The 19,647-nt window shown below is 43.6% G+C and overlaps 1 long non-coding RNA gene across 1 annotated transcript in view; it reads left to right on the forward strand.

Moving 5' to 3' along the window:
- Nucleotides 1-17,685, forward strand: part of LOC129385203 (uncharacterized) — a 52,504-nt gene extending 34,819 nt beyond the window's left edge. Inside the window, exon 2 of the long non-coding RNA XR_008612800.2 lies at nt 12,361-17,685. This is a non-coding gene — a long non-coding RNA (uncharacterized lncRNA). The remainder of the gene's footprint in view (nt 1-12,360) is intronic.
- Nucleotides 17,686-19,647: the final 1,962 nt, after the last annotated feature.

The raw sequence follows: 19,647 nt of genomic DNA on the forward strand, positions 1-19,647 counted from the left end.
GGCGTGGTTTCGCGAAAGATGTAAACAAGAGAGGAGGGTGGCACAAAAGGCGGAGCATCGCCATGAGCAACGCCAACTTCCGGCTTCACTTTTGCTTCACAAAGAGTGACGTCAGGGCCTCTCCTTAGTTTCCTTCCTCCGTGCGCCCGCGACTTGGTCGCGCCGGCCATAGAGTTTCCTACAAAGGAAACTTTACTAATGCTTTCAACTTCCGTTTATTTACCACTCTTAAAAAATTGCAAAACTGTTTACGCTGCTGCCTCTATTCTATATCGTAGCGGACGTACCAGTTAAAGTTGTGCGCGCAGGTCGTATTTGTGCTATGCGACGATATATTGTGTCGATCACTGGAGGAAGGAAACTAAGGAGAGGCCCTACCCCCTCCGCGCGCTAGGAGAAAAGTGTGGCGGAAATGACGTAGTAGGTTCTCATTTTTTTGCTGCTTTTTTAATTTTTTTGTTGTTTGGCCACGCCTTTTGGGCCACAATGGCGGTGTTGTTATGGTTTTGAGCGCTAACACGTGTTGCTCTGGTAGGTTTCGGGCCGTGGCAAAGGCGCTGAGTGGGCGGGTTTGCGTTAGTCACCGTGTCTTGTTGCGCTGTGTTACCTGCACCGTGCTCTGCCAGATGTTGCGCGCGCGCTCCGCGCGCGACACCACGCGCAGCGCGGTTTCGCGAAAGATGTAAACAAGAGAGGAGGGTGGCCCAAAAGGCGGAGCATCGCCATGAGCAACGCCAAATTCCGGCTTCACTTTTGCTTCACAAAGAGTGACGTCAGGGCCTCTCCTTAGTTTCCTTCCTCCGTGGTGTCGATGGATATCCATTGTTGCCAACGGAGACAACACGGATTTGTAGCCAACATTTTGTGGGAAACTGCAAAAATGACTTTAGCCAACACGGATCGTATGTGCCGACGATTTTTCCGTGATCTGTTATTTGTGTAATATGCTACTTCAATAGACGAATTAAAGCCTAGAGAAACAATAAAACGCGCAAACCGAATGTCTGCATGTTTTTGTCTTACTTCGCACTGCAGCAAGAGAGATGTACTTCCGTTTTGTCTGCTTGTTCCCACGTCGTGCAGTGTGCGCAGACACCGAAACTATGTCATTTTCTAACGTGTTCCAGCGCGGGATCATGCTCTGTGATCTACTTGTGTCTGCCTCAGTATTCATGTAGCACCTCACTTATAGCGCTAGTCAGGTGTCCTCGTGCGCTGCACGAAACAAGACAATCACAACAGCTCGCGCGCGCCGCCGTCAGCGAAAGTGCGCCGCGCTGCAAAAAAAAAAAAAAAAAAAAACGAGAAAAAAAAATGAAGGCGGGGCCCGTGGCGTATGCGCCACGCGATCCGCAAGATCCGGTATGGGGGAACGCAGGGAAGGAATTTCGCTTGCGGGGGCTAGATGGGTGAGTGGAGAGAGTGTCTCGCTTGGCAGTGGAGCTCGCCTCCTGAAATCATGGATTTCCAGCACTGAAATATATCTCGGCTATTAATGAGCCGATTTGAAAAAAACGTTGCGACAGAGCACTCCCTAGAGAACATGGAGCAACTTCCAGCGTATAACCAAAATTTGCTATGGGGCCTGGTGAGGGGCCCTTTAAGGTCTATGTAAACTGACAGCGAAGCTTCCAAAGAAGCCACTTGCAATAGAAGCCCACATGTCAAGAAAATGGCAGCTTGTTTCAACCGTAGCCATCTATCGGGAGAACAACTAACAGCAAGCAAAAAATAAAAAGTGATATCACATCCGGAAATGACAGTGATGTCAAGATCTTAGGATACTTGGCGTGGATTTTTGAATTTCTTTAGCGTCCAGCATTTCTACCACTACATCAGCAGTTATTTTTTTTGTTGAAGCTGAGGCAAGCTTGGGACTTACCTCAGTTGAAGTGCCAGCGTATCATTAAACTATAGGAGTGGCGTATGTCTTAACGTGAGCATAATCAGGCTGTTATTGACAGCATTGCTCCAGTAGGTTCCTTAAAGTGAGTCAATAGGATGGAAATAAATGACAGTGTCACAGGTTTCAAAAGCAACTTCAGTTTTATTTGTCTAGAATAATGCAACCAATATAACTGAGCAAACAAAAGCGTTTCAATGGATGAAAAGTGCTATGACCACCCCACGGTCGTAATGTATAGCAACATATGTGAAACCTCTTCACAGAATCATTTGCAGTCCGACGCAACACCATGCATTCATATCCTACAGTTATGAGACAACATCGCCCCACATTATCATTTAGAAAACATTCGACTTACTCATTTTGTTGCCCATCGGACACTCAGAGCCTGTGTTACGGAGAGTGAACAAAACATAGCGCAGCGTTTATTCGCGAAGCGAATAAACGTCATGACGATACACAGCGTCACGACAAGACACAGCGTCAGATGCCACAGTGTGAACTTGCATAATAACAAAAAACCTCCACTCACACCTTTCACCAATGAATGCAATGCACTAGGTCACACAAAATTTGAAGTGAAGCGCATGCCACACGTTAAACAAACACGCAAGAAAAAAAAATCTGATGAAACCGCTGCGTTCAAGTGAGCAACGCCATTCCGCATGACAATAAAAAAAAAATTATGGGGCTTTACGTTCTAAAACCACAATCTGATTATGAGGCATGCCGCAGTGGGGGACTCCGGATATTTGGACCACCTGGGGTTCTTTAACGTGCATTAAAATCTAAGTACACGCGTTTTTTCGCATTTCACCCCCATCAAAATGTGGCCGCTGTGGCCGGGATCACGACACAATAGCTTGTTCTTGTTCCCTAGTGAAATGGCGCAACCAAGGCATAAAGTTTCCTGTAATTATTGTATGAAACTCTATATGTGAAAGAGCCAGTTGGATTTGCACAGTCTTGCCGAGTCTTGCACCAGAATCACGGGTTGGTAGGGGTCACCAAGAACAAACTAGTAAATTGGGAAATAGAAAAAAATTAACATTTATTGTTTTAAAACAGCAAAAATATTTGAATAGGAATATTTACTCGTATAACAGTATTCTGACTAAAAATTTTCAGACATTTTTTTCACATCGCTAGGTTTTCTAGTTTCAGTGTTTGCCCCCCCCCCCCCCTCTCACCTACTTGCGCTTCAATCGTGCACCACTAATTGATATCTCTGATGATATGTTTCAGCATGCTTTTCGTTCCAAACTTCGTAACCTATTTAGATGGACCTTCCCGTAATGTTGACAGAAAACTGTCATCATCTATGGTTCATACCCCTCAATACAAGCACTCGGCAAAGTGAACAGTGCATACATTCTTTGGAATCCCGCATACAACAGAAGAGCATACAGAACAGCATCCGTTTCAATAAAGAACAAGCTCAAAACAAGCATCTGAACAACATAATTGATCGCCTACATGCTATGCGAACCACGTAGCGCTTTCCGCATACGTTCCCTGGTAACGATTACTGCTGCACAAGCTGCCGTAGCGAAGGCAGCTTGACTGTAGCATACGAAGCAGGGAGTGATGTAACAACACTTTTGTACATAAAGAAAGAACCTGCCTCTGGGAAGGCCACATATAGTGAGGACTCCTGAAGAGCAGCGTGCATATGAGGCACGACGAATTTCTCTTCTCTCTGGTCCACTCTTCGTAGGTGCCCGAAGTAGCGATGCAAGCTGTTTGTTGCAGACCATCAAAACGTCTTAAGCTAATAATTAGCTAAAGTATATGTGAATGTCACCACGCCAATAATTTCAATGACAGAAAGCTGAGCTATACTCCGTTTCAGACATCAGGTGCAACGCTGTGGAAGCTACGCAAGAAGTTCGGTGATGAAAATGTATCACTCCGCGCATTCTGTCCATGCCTCGCTGCATGCCAAAGGCGTATGCTCGCGCGAGCGTGCACATGAGGCTACCGCATAAAAAACTCGAAAAGAAACGCAGTTAAACACAAATTGACCTAGAACAATGCATTAGATAACCGTATGCCACAGTTTGTTTGTTTCAAAGTATTAAAACGTTTTTCATTGAATACTGAGCCTCTTTAAAGAACAGTTTCGCACAATTGCGATCAAGAACATCAAACTGTTTCTCAGTGGGCACGTAGCCACTGCAAAAAGTCACCCTAGCCTCCACAGCGTTGCTCCTGATGTCTGAAACGGAGTATAGTTAATAAGGGTTCATAATGCAAAAAAGGGGTAAGCCATGCAGACATGGACAGAAGAGAAGTGGACAACACGAACGCTGAAGGAAGCACTGAGGCGAAAAAGCACTGAGGCATTCGTGTTTTCCACTGCTCTTGTGTCCATGTCTGCACACCTTACCCCCTTTTTTGCATTATGAATAATTTCAACCTACGTCACAAAGGGTATATACATTCTAGTTGTTTAGAGCTTCACTATCGAACAATATATATAGATGGAACGTTCTCATTTTTTCCGGTGGTGGGCGGGTGGGCAACTGGCTTTTCGAACCCCCCCCCATGTATGTATGTAAGTGTGTATATATATATATATATATATATATATATATATATATATATATATATATAACTTCAGTACATTGAAGAAGTGTGACCTTGATGAATTTGTATTTGTCCCTTGTCTTGTTAGATTTGAATGCAAAATATCTTGACGCCATTTTTTTACAGAATGCTAGCTATTATACATTTCTATTCCACTCCTGTAATAGCCCTATGTAAGGGCTAACAGTATCTGTAAATAAATAAAAAAATAAATAAGTGTTCGCTGAAGTGACGGCCTTATATTTATTTATTTATTTATTTATTTATTTATTTATTTGAGAAATACTGCCAGCCTTCAGAGAAGACCATAGGCAGGAGTGGACAGTTTTATTTATTTATTTATTTATTTATTTATTTATTTATTTCAATACCCTAAAGGCCCATGCGGGCATTACATAGGGGGGGATTCATCAAAGAAAACTTATAAATATACAACACAGGTTATAAACGGCTGAAGACAGAAATAAACAAGTTAAGAAGCCAGGTACAAGTTATTAAGAAAAAGAATGGCTAGGAACAGGATCTGGAAAATTGCACATGTAGCAAATTCCACAAGACAAAAAAAAAAAAGCACCTTCAGAAGTTGCAAAACATGGCATCTAACATTTCACGGAACGATACGGCCGGCACGCACAAAAAAAAAAGAAAGGAAAAAACAGACGCACATCCTTTTACGTTGGAATTTTCTAAGTATGACCAAAGGGCTGTTTGAAATGATGATGTTTCAGCGATAGCCGCAATACATATGAAAAAATGATCGAAAATGACAGACAAGAACACATTACACAGGGCTCGCACTACGCACTGAAAAGCAGTGAAAGACCGATAGTTTGCACGTCGCTTGCATACAAACTTCATTTATATATGAACCATTTTTATATCAGTATATACAAGACCTCATAGTAGGAGAAAGTTCCATTTCACAACCCGAGTCCTCTCGCGCCACCTGGCTTCTCTTGGTGGTGTAATCTTCCTTCATGTAGTTGTCTTACATTTTGCTATAGCTAATACTGCTTCACCTTTCCAGCAAAACTGCAGCCTCTCCTTTTTTTTTTCTTCCTTCTGCTGCGAGTTTGAGTATAAGTGTTGCTGCACATGACTGTTATTGATTCTGATTTCGAGTGAATCTGCCTTGGCCTCATTTCGGTTACTGAGTGAAATATATATATATATATATATATATATATATATATGTGAGCTCCGCATGCAAGTGGCAATGTTTCCATCCCTAATAAATGTTGTAAATTATTAGAAGAGTTGTTATTTTTTTCATGAGTCAGCATTGCTTAATACTGGAAGGAGATGCAATAATGAGACACATATTATTCACGTGGGTTTCACACGTAGATAAAAGACTGCCAAAGGGGTCACTGAAGTTTGCATGTTTCTTTCAGGGTAAAAAAAAACATGCAAAGCAATCTCAAGGGATATGAACATGCACTAACATGTTAATTCTCTAGGCATAGGCTATCCATACCATTAGAAATAATTGTTACTTGCATGGCTACCTCCTTCTCTTTAAAGCATAAACATTAATTGTCCTTCACATATATATATATATATATATATATATATATATATATATATATACTGTGTCTTTGCCTCGCATTTATCACATGCTGGCAGCTTTCCTGCTGATTGCTTCCAAGTGTTACTTGAGGTCGGTTTAATGCAGCCGCATAGGTGCGCTTTTCAGGCTCATTAGGAATAGCAGCGTTGACCATTTGCGTTGGCTCAATAACTTCTTTTGTCGGTTTGAGATGCAGGAAATTACATGCGTACTCTGTTTCCATACCAATTAGTTGTGCCGCACTGGATGTCTTCTTTATGTTCGATGTTGTGCTTGCATTCTTTCGACCCAAGACGAACATCTTATTCCTTTGCTGAGCAGCTGTCCAGCAGGAAATCAACTGTAACTGGCTGGGTTGTCGCCGCCGCAGTTAGCACACACAAACTTTTCTTCACTTGTACATGTCTTAATGTCATGACTGAGAACTCCCACAGCGCTTACATTTCAGTTCCCCCACCAGTGCTTAGCTCGTGTCTGGTAAAGCCAATCTTATTTTATTATAGCGCAAGCTGAATGACAAGGACAACAGAAAGGCACATCTGACACACACTGCACATCTGTGGTCCTTCATTCAGCTTGCACTACAACAAGATAAGATGTGCCACACGAACAAACCCCTATAGCTATCCTCATGGTAAAGCCAAGGTTGATCTTCTCTGGGCATTCAGAATTGGGAGCAAATGTGAGAACTACTGAGTCGGTGCGCCTAGACTCCGATACAGATGCAAGTAACATGATTGACTGACGCTGAATATCAGAGGCCACCCAATTTGTTGTTCAACTGGTGTTTGTTTCTTGGGCATCACTATCTACACCAACCTACTGTGGCGACGCCGGTTGAAAGTGTTGTGGCTGCACCAGTGCAAAGAGTCAACGCACTTCATCGCGTGGCAGGTGTACGTTGGGGAAACAATCCTATGTCTATATTTAAACTGAATGCTGCACTGCTAAAAAGTTGCATTCTTTATCAGTTGCCGCTGATGTCACCATCATTGAGTCAATTCAAGCACTTGGAGGCAGTACACAGAAAGGGACTTCACTTGGCAATGGGAGTTCCTCAGGCAGCCTCAAACAAGATTACTAATGTTTGGCACCTCAGGCCTTGAGGATGCAGCTATTAAGGCTGGGCGAGTACCCCGTGGGCACGGTGCTTATATGGAGGCTAAGAGCAAGAACTCACTCCCATTTCCATGTGGGTCTGAATATCTTCCTATTAGGATTGGAATAGCTTAAACTGGGGGGGGGGAGTAGTCTCAATGCACCATAGTCTTTTCCGGACGTTACCTGCAGTCTCAGCCCAGATACCTGCAGCTTGGATAGCTGGGGTCTGCACCAACAATAATGCAGTAAGCAATGAGCTAAAAACAAAATTTTTGTTGAAAACGTAGAGGCACAAAAGAAACCTCAATGATGTGGGTAACACAACTCTGGTAATGACACTCACGGAGGGGAGAGGCTTCCCTGTGACCAGGGGGGGGGGAGGGCTCTGGAGTCAGCCCCTCCCGTACTCGGCACCTATGGCGACACACATAAGACGTTCACTAAAAAAGAAAAGAAAGAGAGTACCTACCAGGCCACAAATGACAAAAAGCCTTCCCATGAAATAAGAGCAGACACAGCAGCACGTTCTTCACAGATCACCCCTCATTTCGCAAATAATATACAGACACGTGTTGGTTTTACTGGCATCAGTTAAACACAAATATTTACAAGAAATGCTCATTTAAACAAGGCAAATGATCTGCAAAAGTGTGCTGAGAATTAAAGAAAATCCTTGAACATACGATCACAAGTGCAAACACGAGCTTGACCTGCATGCAGTCTGATAAAGTCAACTTAGGAGACCTCAGAGAAACCACCTGACAAAACAAAGCAAGTAGAGAGGTAATCCAATTGATATTAGAGAGTTTTAGCAGAGCATTTACGGTCCGCTCCGCTCAGACCGGCCTATCATAACCATTTGTACAGTCGCTGAGCAGAACGCTACCAGGAACACTGACGTGCATGCGCACAGCACAGATAGTGGCAACAGAACGTGGAATGCTGGCCATATTCCACTAGGAACCTGATTTAGCGAAGTGTCATGGTGCATCTAGTTGCTTTCGTAATCGTTTTACAGCCAAGCTGAGAGTACATCAGTGGCATCTCTGGTGGACGCTCTTGTTAGATAAGCGAAATCAATGCATTCTATGCAGCCACCAGTGCTCATGAAATGAGTGCAGCGTGGAGCGTAAGCAACGCTCTGCTATAACTATCTATTAGCATAAAGCTTCTACAATTACTCCCATATCTCCGAGGCCACTCAACTAGTCTAAGAACAAACTGTGTATAGACACAGAAGCAATTTTTAATTTGTTTGCCCAATTCTTAAGGCACACCAAGGCAAACTGCATCAAGTCCATTGTATATGCACAAAGAAGTGCAAGAAATAAAAATGCTTTCATCAAACGGTATCGCTTCTGACCAAATTATTTCCAAAGCATTGTCCTTACCAGCAAAAGCAGACAAAAGATTCAGACTTGTAAACAGTTATTGTGCCATCAAGCCTGCTCCATGATTTGCAATGCAAAAAGACAGAGAAAAGAAAGGGCAGGGACTCGAACATGTTTTTTGCACTTTCCAATCCTGAATCTTTCCATGAATCATGAATCTTTTCAATCAGCCAGGACTCCGTCCTTACCAAGCCTGCTTTAGGATCTTTAGCAGTGTACTTTAGCAGGGAGAGAAACATGCACTGAAAGAATAAGTCAACCTTGAAACTGGTGCGAAACAGTTCAGTAACTGATAATGTAGCTCCAGGGTCTTGAATGATTTATGATGTATACTGTGGCCTGTACAAGTGTATAAATGATAACTGCCTCATTTTTACAACATTAATTCTTCGAGTACCAAAGAAAACGACGCAATCTGCTAGCATCAACTAATGAACAGGTTGGCTTGTTGCCAAGAAAGGATTCGCTAGAGGCGATATCAGAGCTCCATGCCACATAGCAATATAAAGGAGCCCTTTGGCAAAGGGCCCATGTCATTGTTCAAGCCTTTTGTAGAATAGTTACCATGTTTCCTTGTGAAGCTGTTGCTTTTGAAATCTTGGCAAGGGCTTGTTCTGACAGCGCGGGGCTAACAGCACTGTGATGGTGCGAGACAGTCCATGACTGTAGTCCTGGGAGTGGTGGTTGGCAGCATTATTTATACCCAATCAAGCTTGTCACCACACTTTACCTGTTGTGCTCTGGTACTTAAAGAGTCAACTATAGGAATCGCCATACAACAGAGAAGGGCTTGTGTACTGTGAATTAAAGTGGAGGACACTAGTGCCATTTAGGCAATTTACGAGCAGAGAAGCATAGATTGTCCCACAGAATACTCGCAATGGCTGTTAGAACATTCAAACATATAGCAAGTGTATCTAATTTACCTCCCCCCCCACCCCCGCCTCTTTGAACATGCAGTATCTAGACAAGAACATGAAGTGGGGTTGGATGCATGCATCAGATCCGGACGGTGACTGCAGGTTCATTTGCGAATGAGTGGTAGTGTTTGGCACACGATGACAAAACACATGTGGTGCACCGCAGCAGGACAGCACTGCCATCCTGCCCTCCTCGCTGTGTAGTCAGACAGTGCCTGTGCTGCCATGGGAACGGGGTGCGCATGCTCTGCACTAGTCTTGCATGCGTTTTGTCAATGATGCTGCAAGTGTTTCCATCTTTGCATTACACACTCCATAGCTTCATTCATTGTCTCACCGTATAGTATTTACCAGTGAGGTCAACTTGCTAGGGCTGCTGTCATGTTTGGCCACTGTCATACAGGCCAATTTTGCTTTGTACTGAAAGGCAATGCATTTCAAATTGTGAAGAATGTTTTCTTTCTGGGTACATTCTTTGCTCTTCAACACGGTTAAAGAGTTGGCATCGTCTAAATTGTACCTATTCAGTATTGATTTAGCATTTACCTTTTTTCTTTCTGCTGCTCTCCAAATGAAATTTGCATAATAATAGCCAAATTATTTTCAGGCTCATTTTCTTCACTGCACGTCATTTCTTTTGTACATGGACTAACCCTAGCCACTTAGTATTTTTGTTTATATCCATTTATTTTTCAGAGCATTTTGCTCAGAATATATAGGCTTCAAAGGATTGCCTGGTCCAACGTTCTGTACTGCTACATTTGTAATTTTTTCTTGTGGCCTCGATGGTAATCTTGCACAATAATTAATCACCAGTCGCAATTCCACTTTGCATTTTGAGCACAACAGAGTTTTCAAGCAAAAGTTTTCAGACTCTTTCCACTACTTTGTACTTGGTCATTTGACCATAGCTCTCCGTTCATATGACTGCACTTCACTCACCTTTTATTTAAATTATGTGTGTCCTTGCTGTCCCATAAAACTCTTACCATTTTTCATCAATACTCATAGGTTTGCATTTGTCTACTCTAGCTATTTCATTTCCCTGTATAGTGACTGCCATATCACTGCATTAGGCACTGTATTATTAGGCCCTAAGAAACTGACTTTCTTTTAATTCACTATCCCAGAGGTCCAAAGCAGGCCTACCTTGAGCCATCTTTTCTTCATGATCACTGGAGCTTAAGCATTGGAAGAATTTGATATTTCAACGAACAGCACAGCACAGTTGTCCAGGCTAAAATTGTCTCCATGACCTACTGCAATCAATGCTTAAAGGTCTACAGTCTGAGCAAGTGAGTAATTGTTGGATTTCAGTAACTTGGACCCAGTGCAGTATCCATGGCGGTGCAAAACATTGGGTGCTATCTGTGCTCCTAGTCCATGTTGCCCTGGCATCCTGTGCATTACCAGGAGAACATCCACAGGTCGCCATGGGGCATTTAGTGTTGTAATACTAGGTAAATCACAGCACGTTTAGACAAGGAGTGACTGTAGAAATGGGGCACGCAGGGCGCTTACTTCCAAACTGATTTATTGGTACAGGAAACACTAATAAGGCTCACGTTGTACAGCATGAAAAAGAGAAAACAATACAATGTCCTTAACACTTGAGCAGAAAAGCGATTTCTTTGTCTAGTAAGGAAATGGCAGGTCTACTGACGCACTGTTATGCTACTAGGTCTATCATATCTGCTTCAATTATCTGTCTCGTGTAAGTTGTGTCTTTGCCCTGCCTCTAATGCTGCACTTGTCATACAATGGAACGCTACCACAATGTGTGTAATGATAGGATGTTTCCTTGCTTAGCCCAATGAAGCGCAGACCATTTGGGCAGAGCCCGAGTCACTTCAACCTACCATGGAGAGCTAATGGCAGATTTAGAATGACAACAGATTGGAATAGCTTTACGTTATCCCGGCCCAGCTATCTGAGAAAGTGACTAATTGTTGCATTTCAGTAGCTTCAGCAGGGCAGCTATTACCATTTTATAGTTTATGTCCTCAGCTTCAAGCTCATAAAAACACACTAGCACTGAATTTTTATTTGCACTGCAATTGAAGCTTCTCGACTAAATAGCTAAAGTACTGCGATATTGCATTGCTTTGATCCTGTGGTGGGAAGCAAGTGAAGTAATGCTTGACTCTGACGTAGGCAGAGAGGTGTCCAAGGTTCACAGCTGGTAGAGAATGCAAGTTGATACTGTTCCCAGGTCAGTCATGGAACCTATCAGGCTGGAGGCTGGAACCCTTCAATGCCTTACAATGCCTTATAGTTAAATGTACCTTACACTTGACACATTTTAACTTATATTCTCTGGAGTAAGTGGGGCCTCTTCCCTGGCTTCTTGGCAGATGGCTCAGCTGCAGAGCATATTGCTGAACCCTTCTTGGAGCCTATTGCAAGCCCTGAACGATGTCTGGCAATGCTGCTTGGTTGCACCCATATTGGATGCCATTCTTCTTGCTAAAGCAGTTGCCTTGAAAGCCAGCATGAGCGCAGTTGCATTGCCTCTGCTCTGTACATGGTTCAGCTCATCTTGAGGCACCGCAGGATCTCAATATATGCAAGATTGTGTTCATTCATGACATGCAAGTGCCGCAGGCATCTTCATGAGCCTGCGCAAAAAGGTTTTAAAACAACACAAATTATCCCCAGTATCATTCTCACCTACAGGAACTGCACATTTCTTTTGGATGCAGGCATGGGTTCAGGCATGGAGGTAAGCTGAAGCAATGAGGAATTCCTTTTTAATGTGAAAAAAATATATGGTTCATAATGCGGAAAATTAGTCGGTGTGGCTGGAGATGTAGAAAAAGTCGCATGGTCACAGAGACGTGCTCATGCCACTGCTTGCGCATTCGTCGTCATCTCTTTTCACAGCTGGCTCCAATGCCGCTCATCCTGCCAGCGTTGCCATACTGTCGCTCCCTCTGTGAAGGCACTGATGGCACTGACCCACTGCCAGTCGGTGATTCTGGTGAGTTCTGTTGTGTGCTCCAATGGACGAACCTTCGACTTCTCAGTCAGTAGCTGTGCCCAGCTCCTTTGGACATTCACACAAGTATGCAAATGAGCCCGGTGCAAGCGATGTGGTAAATGATACGAGGCAATGTGACAATAAAAATTATGGGGTTTTACGTGCCAAAACCACTTTCTAATTATGAGGCACGCCGTAGTGGAGGACTCCGGAAATTTCGACCACCTGGGGTTCTTTAATGTGCACCTAAATCTAAGTAAACAGGTTTTTTCGCGTTTTGCCCCCATCGAAATGCGGCCACCGTGGCCGGGATTCAATCCCGTGACCTCGTGCTCAGCAGCCCAACACCATAGCCACTGAGCAACCACAGCGGGTAATGTGAAAACGACATCATTATGTTTCGTAAAATGAGTCGCCATTGGGAAGATGTCCCAATGCTTTCGCATTCATCCACGTAAAGATACCCAAGTACCCCTGACTTTTGTCTTTTCTGCACAGTTATGGCTCAGGAACAGTCAACTTTCACCAAGAAAAAAATTGCGCTTAGAGCTGCACAAGAGGATGCAGTGCACACCATTCACAGCCACAGAATGTTAATGCAAATAAAGCAGGAACCCACCTCCAAAAAGTAGAAGGCTCAAATTGCCAAACAAACAAATCTTGTTAAACAGCACAAGTCACCGGAAGAGAAACATTTCTCACTGCTAGGCACTGTGAAATGAAGAAAATAAAGGGAAAATGAGACATCCACCCAAACGTAGCTAATTGCTACAAAGAAAACCCACACGGGTTCTTCGAAAGAAAAGCCTCGCTGTTGAAAAAAAATTCGTCCTAGTCCAGCACTCAAACCTGGGAGCACTAACTTTCTAATTTTTCTTCTCTCCACCTTGGGGTTTCCGCAGAACTATTACGTCAAACTCTTGCCTTTGCTTCAAGTTGTTGATGAATTTGACTTAGCCCTACCATCTCCTAGCCGCCTGGTTAGCTCAAATGGTAGAGCGGCTGCCCCGGAAATGCGGTGGTCCCGTTTTCGAGTCCCGAACCAGGACGAATTTTTCTTTAACTGCGAGGTTTTCTTTTGAGGAATCCACACGAGGTTCCTTCGTAGCAATTGCTACGTTTGGGTGGATGTCTAATTTTTCATTTATTAATTACTTCTCTCCACCTTGCGGGTTCCCACAGAACTATTATGCCAATTCTCGGCAAGCTTTTGTAGATCATTTGCCTTGTTTTAATAAACATTAAAATAAAAATTTGTGTTTAGCTGATGCCAGTAAAACCAATATGTGCTTGTATATTTCCAAAGGAGGGGTGATCTGTGAAGAGTCTTCTGTTTCTGCGCCCATTTTATGGGATGCTTTGTCATTTGTGGTCTGGTAAGCATGTTTCTTTTAGTTTTTTTGACGAGGTTCCTATATGCGTTGCATAATGGTTGTGCTTTAGTAAGCCTCACCGCAATACAGAAATGTATTCCAATGAGACCATTTTAATTTTATTTCACCATCTTATATTTACATGATAGCCAAGGAGCTCCCGGTAAAAGCCTTCTCTCAATAGCGTGACACAGTCAAGGTCACCTATAGAACCTTGGCGGCATTCAAGCGTGCAAAAATAAAAATGCCGGCAGACAGAGGCCTCAGCAGAGCATCCGAGATTATAACCGGGGGATCAAAGTTGGAACCACAAACCAGCCCACATTTGTTTTACTGTTTTGGAGACGCCGCCAAAGTGTACTCAATAATGACACTTTGCTTACAGATAGTATTCGTCTAAATTCTCACTTCACTGCAATACACTGCATATGCTTGACCACATAAAGCTGGAAAGCCATCATAAAAAAAACCTTAAAAAATTCTTGTATTTCTTTTTGTTTTCGTAACACACAAGCCTCCGTGCTTTAGTGGCATTTCTTTCTTGTTCTACGTCAATTGCAATAAGAGGCCCAAATACCCTGTTGTGGCCGCAGGCTTGTCTTAACGCTAGCGCATCCTTTTGTTCCTTAAATGTGAATGCAACACCTCGAGTTTTTAAGTGGCAGCACAATATTTTGTTTGTAGGCTTATAGATGCACCACTGCTAACATGCGTGCTTCTCGTTTCGCATTGGATGCACTCAGTTGCTCTGCATAGCGCAGAATAATTTTGTACAAGTTCTGTGCAAATAACCAAAGCGAGTGCATGCCTGTAACGTTGGTGACCGTAGTGACATTCTCAGAAATATGAATTTCATTTCTGCATTTTGAAACTGTAACAAAGACTTACCAACTTACTGTCTCATCATTAATGTTGCAGCCTGAACGCATGGCTCCATTGTCCTGCCAGGTTCTTCCTTTTCGTTGTGGCTGTGTTGACTTTCTTGCGTTGTTGAAAACGAAGCAATGCGGCTTTCAGTAGCGAATTGTAGCACAGATAAACGCGTGCGCACAGTGTTTCTTGAAGCATTCCAAGTTTCTTCATGTACCTCGGATTTACTGCAGTACAAGCGATGTGTAGCCCTATCATCAAATGGCCCCAGTGTCAACTGCTTCACCACGTCTATGCAGTGTCAGAGCGCAAACGAATGTGCGCAATCTTGGTGGCAACGTCTGAAGTCGTGGCCCTGGGTGCTGCCATGCTGGTGCAAGTGGCTTGCGTCGAGAACCAAGAGGCGTGCAGTGCTCAAGCCGCAGTGCTCTCTGAGAAGATGCAGGGGACAGGATTTTCTTATAAATTGCCTGGCTGCCTCGAGATGGCGCTGTTTGTTGAGGGATATTAAGGATTTCGGAAATGATGCTGCAATTATCCTAATAGGTGACATGAATGCCCATATACAGAATATAGATCGCTACACCGACAACAATGGGAAGTCAATGCTTGACCTTTGTGAGCAACATAACCTCGTTATCGTGAATACAGGGCCCAAGTGTAAAGGGCAGATCACGTGGGAAGTGGCAAACCAGCAATCAACCATTGATTACTGTATGATGACAGAAGGAATTCATGATAAGTTGAGAGAAATGGTCATTGATGAGAAAAAGTATAGCAGCATAAGGAGAGACCATAAACGCATCATTTTGAAAATGGGATATGTAGTTGGGAAAGAGAGCAAGGAGTGCAAAATGGCGTCCAAATTTGAACGCTGAACAAATAACAAATATAGTCACTAGAGTCAAGCAAGAACTTGTCAAATGGCCAAGTGAAGAGTGGGAATATAGTGAGCTTCTAAGTGTAATAACGACAGAAATACGGAAAGAGAGACAACATGTTCGTTGGAAAGGAAAAAAGAAACTGAAAAGCTGGTGGAAAAGGGAGATACGAGAAGCGATCGCCGAAAGACAGAAAGCATCTCGAGAGCACAGGTAGGCAAAGAAGGCGCAGTTGCCACAGGATGAAGTAGCCAGTAAATGGGAAATATACCGGGAGAAAAAGTCTGGTACAAATACTGGTGCAAGCAAAATTAAAAGGTGAAAGTGACTGTTGGTTGTCACAAATACGTGAGAAAAAGAAGGTCGCACCTAGAATATTTTGGAACCACATAAAATTATTAGGCAGGAAGTCAACAACAATACAACAACATATCCTAGACGAAGATGAAAACAGACTGGAAGGAGAAGCGGCAATAAATTATATCTGAAAAATAACAGCCGAATTTTTCAAAGGCAATGACGAGGTTGTATTTGAAGAAAAAAAGAACATGAAAGAGACCCAGGTGGAGAAGGAGCTGGTGCTGTCAAATTTCAACTGGAAGAAAGCCGAAGAGAAAATTCCTCAGCGCACAGCCACAGGGCTAGACGAGGTTCCCGTTAGGCTGATTAATAAACTAGGACCAAAAAGTAAGAAAGCTCTGGTGAAAGCAGTGGAAAAAACTTTAAAAGATAGACGAATGCCAGACAGTTGACGACAAAGTAGAATGAAATTAATTTATAAAGGTAAGGGGGAGAAAGACAATTCACTCGTATAGACCGTTAACCATTACATCGGTAATATAAAGGCTAGCAATGCAGGCAATCAAGTTAAAGCTTCAAGCATGGGCGGAGAATAATGGCATTTTGGGAGAATTTCGGAATGGCTTCAGAATAGGTAGGCGTTTGGGTGATAACTTATTTATTCTTACTCAGTGTATTGAAATAGTAGAAAGCAGACCGTTATATGTGGCCTTTTTAGACATTACAGGAGCCTATGACAACGTAGACCGCAACATTTTGTGGGATATTCTGGAAGGGGAAGGCTTAGGTGACGATTGTCTACAGCTTTTGAAAGAGATGTACCTAGAAAATACCGTTTGCATTGAATGAGAAGGGATGAGGAGCGAGGAGAAAGTTCATATCAACAAGGGACTGAGGCAGGGGTGCCCTTTATCCCCGCTGCTATTTATGATGTACATGGTGAGGATGGAGAGGATGCTAGAAGGAAGTAATATCGGGTTTAATCTCTCATACAAACAGGCGGGTACACTAGTAGAGCAGCAGCTTCCAGGTTCATTTTATGCGGACGACATTGTGTTGCTAGCTAACAAGCAAAGCGATTTGCAACGTCTGGCTAATATCTGTGGACAGGAAGGCAAGAATTTAGGTTTGAAATTTAGTGTTAGAAAATCAGGTGTTATGGTATTCAATGAAAACAGTGAACAGACAGTGGCGATACAGGGCCAGGAAATACCTCGGGTAACAGAATATAAATACCTTGGTACTGTATATGGATAAATGAAGGCAATAGATATATGGAAACACAGGAAAAAACAATAACAGTGAAGGGGAAGAGAAATGCAGCCATAATGAAGCACAGAGCGCTATGGGGATTCAACAGGTACGAGGTGCTCAGGGTTATGTGGAAAGGTGTAATGGTTCCAGGACTTACTTTTGCAAATGAGACTGTTTTCTTGAAATCAGGGGTACAATCAGGACCCAATGGCAACCAAAGGTCAGTGGGATGCCTTGCATTGAGCACTCACAGGAAGACTACAATGAAGCTGTGCAGGGTGATATGGGCTGGACTAGTTTTGAAGTGAGGGAAGCTGGCAGTAAAATTGAGTATGAAGAATGACTGAGGAATATGGAAGAAAGTAAACGGGCTGGGAGAGTGTTAAGGTATCTGTACAGGAAAAACATTGATTCACCGTGCAGGAAAATAACTAGGAAGCTTACCAGAAAGTATGCAGCCTGTAGGGTGGGCAACACAGCAACAAAGAATGTCAAGCGGAAAGTCAGAGAGGCTGAAATAATCTCATGGGTGGCGGCAACGGAAAAGAAACCTGCCATGAGTAACTACTTAAGAGGAAAAAACGAAATCAGGAAAGAAACAATTTATGATAACTCAAAGGGAAGCTCATTTACTTTTCGAAGTGAGATGCCTTAGAACATGCACCTATAAAGCAAGATATAAGAAGGAAGAAGCATGTGCTTGCTGTGGTAAAGCTAGGGAAACGATGGAGCATGTTTTATTAGAATGTGACGATATCTGCCGAGCGGCCAATTTAGGCACCACTGGCCTCCTTGAAGCCCTTGGGTTAAGCGAGAGGGGGAAAAGTAAACATGTCCGCAACAGAGATTAGTTAGAGGCGATTGGAAGATTGGTGGAAGAAAAGTAGGGAAATGACAAAAAACGGAAACGTACAAAAGCGAAGTTCGCAATAGGAGATCAGAAAATTTGGTTGTGGGAGTTCATAGCATTTTTTTCTTATTTAACCTAGGTAGAAAATTAAGCAGTATAATAGCAAGAGCTTGGTAGCGCAACCCACTGCCCCGTTTCGAAGGGGACGCTCATAACATCCATCCATACATCCATCTGGTGCCCGTGGAGGTGGCCGTAGAAGGCAGACAGCGCGAGATCTCAACATGCGCATTGGCTCTCTTCTCACGTGTGGAAATATTTTTACAGGATGTGTACCACGTAATCTTTCAGCTATGCTTCCTGCTTTGCCTGGAACATTTTGCCGTCTCTACCATCCACTCCTTTTGTGCTATATTTTCTGTACCATTATATATCCTTTGTGTGTGTGTGTGTGTGCGTGCGTGTGTGTAAATATATATATATTGATTTTGTAGTATCTCTAGTTCATAGTTAAGTTCATTCATTAATTTTTCTCAATAAATTGTGTGGGACCACGCACTATTCATTGTGTGAGCTCGTAGCTTATCGTAGATGGCAGTTTAACTGCCTGCTTAGCTATCCTTCTTCATTTTGCATTGGTGTGATTCAGCAATCGATACAGCAATGTTCGAATTTGTACAGTCGAACCCGACTATATCGAACTCGTTTACATCGAATTATTCCATATATCGAACAATTTCTGGACACAGTATAGTTACAATGAGTATATATAGCAAAAATTACGCTTACATCGAACAAAACTAGTAGCGACTCCCGATATATCGAACGTCAAGCGGCGGAAAGTGCCCCCGGAAGTTGGCTTTCCCTCGTGGTGTCGGGAAAACCCGGCGGCGCGGCTCCATCCAACCGCTCTCCCTACGTGACCGCGCTACCTCGGAGCCGCCGACACCCCACTACAAAAAATGATCCTGGCCCGCCCGCCCGCAGCGCTTGCTCAGACAGCCAATCAGAGGCTCTTGTGCTCTCGTCGTGCAAGATGGCGAAAGTGCGAGTTGTCTCGCTGCTTATCTGATTCATTGTGTGCGCCTTCTCCCGCAGTGTTGCAGTGATGAAGCGGCAGAATACGCCTTTCGCCGTGAAGCTCGAAATCATAAATCGGGTCGAACGCGGTGACAAGTCGGATGTCCCCGCAACGTACAAGATTCCGAGGTGCACTCTCGGCACGATTTTGAAGGAGGAAATTAGGGCTAAAGCGGCCTAACTCGCGACCCGGTGCCCGTAGTGCCCGACGCGTACGCACGGCCGTGTACGAGCGGTTCATCCAAAATAGCTTCAGCCGTACCGACTTCCGCGTGCTCTGTGATGACTGTAAATTCTGATTATTGCGACGAAGCTGTTGCCGTTGTTGCCGAAGTTTGGAGCGAGCTGTCAGAATTTGCGGAAGCTGTTGACGAATCAACGGTGGACGAGTTTGTGAGCGCAAATGATGGTGTCGCGGCCACGGGAGAGCCCTCAAACGAAGACTACATTGCCGACATCGTGCCGAGCACAAGTGAAAATGGGCACGACGACGAAAGCAACGACCGTCTTTGGCCCACATCCTCCGAAGTGATTGGTGCGCTCGCACTAGTCCGGTGCTTCTGCGCGAATGCGGAATGTTGC

This window comes from Dermacentor andersoni, chromosome 5 (assembly GCF_023375885.2).
Source record: "Dermacentor andersoni chromosome 5, qqDerAnde1_hic_scaffold, whole genome shotgun sequence".
In the NCBI taxonomy this organism is placed as follows: Eukaryota; Metazoa; Arthropoda; class Arachnida; order Ixodida; family Ixodidae; genus Dermacentor; species Dermacentor andersoni.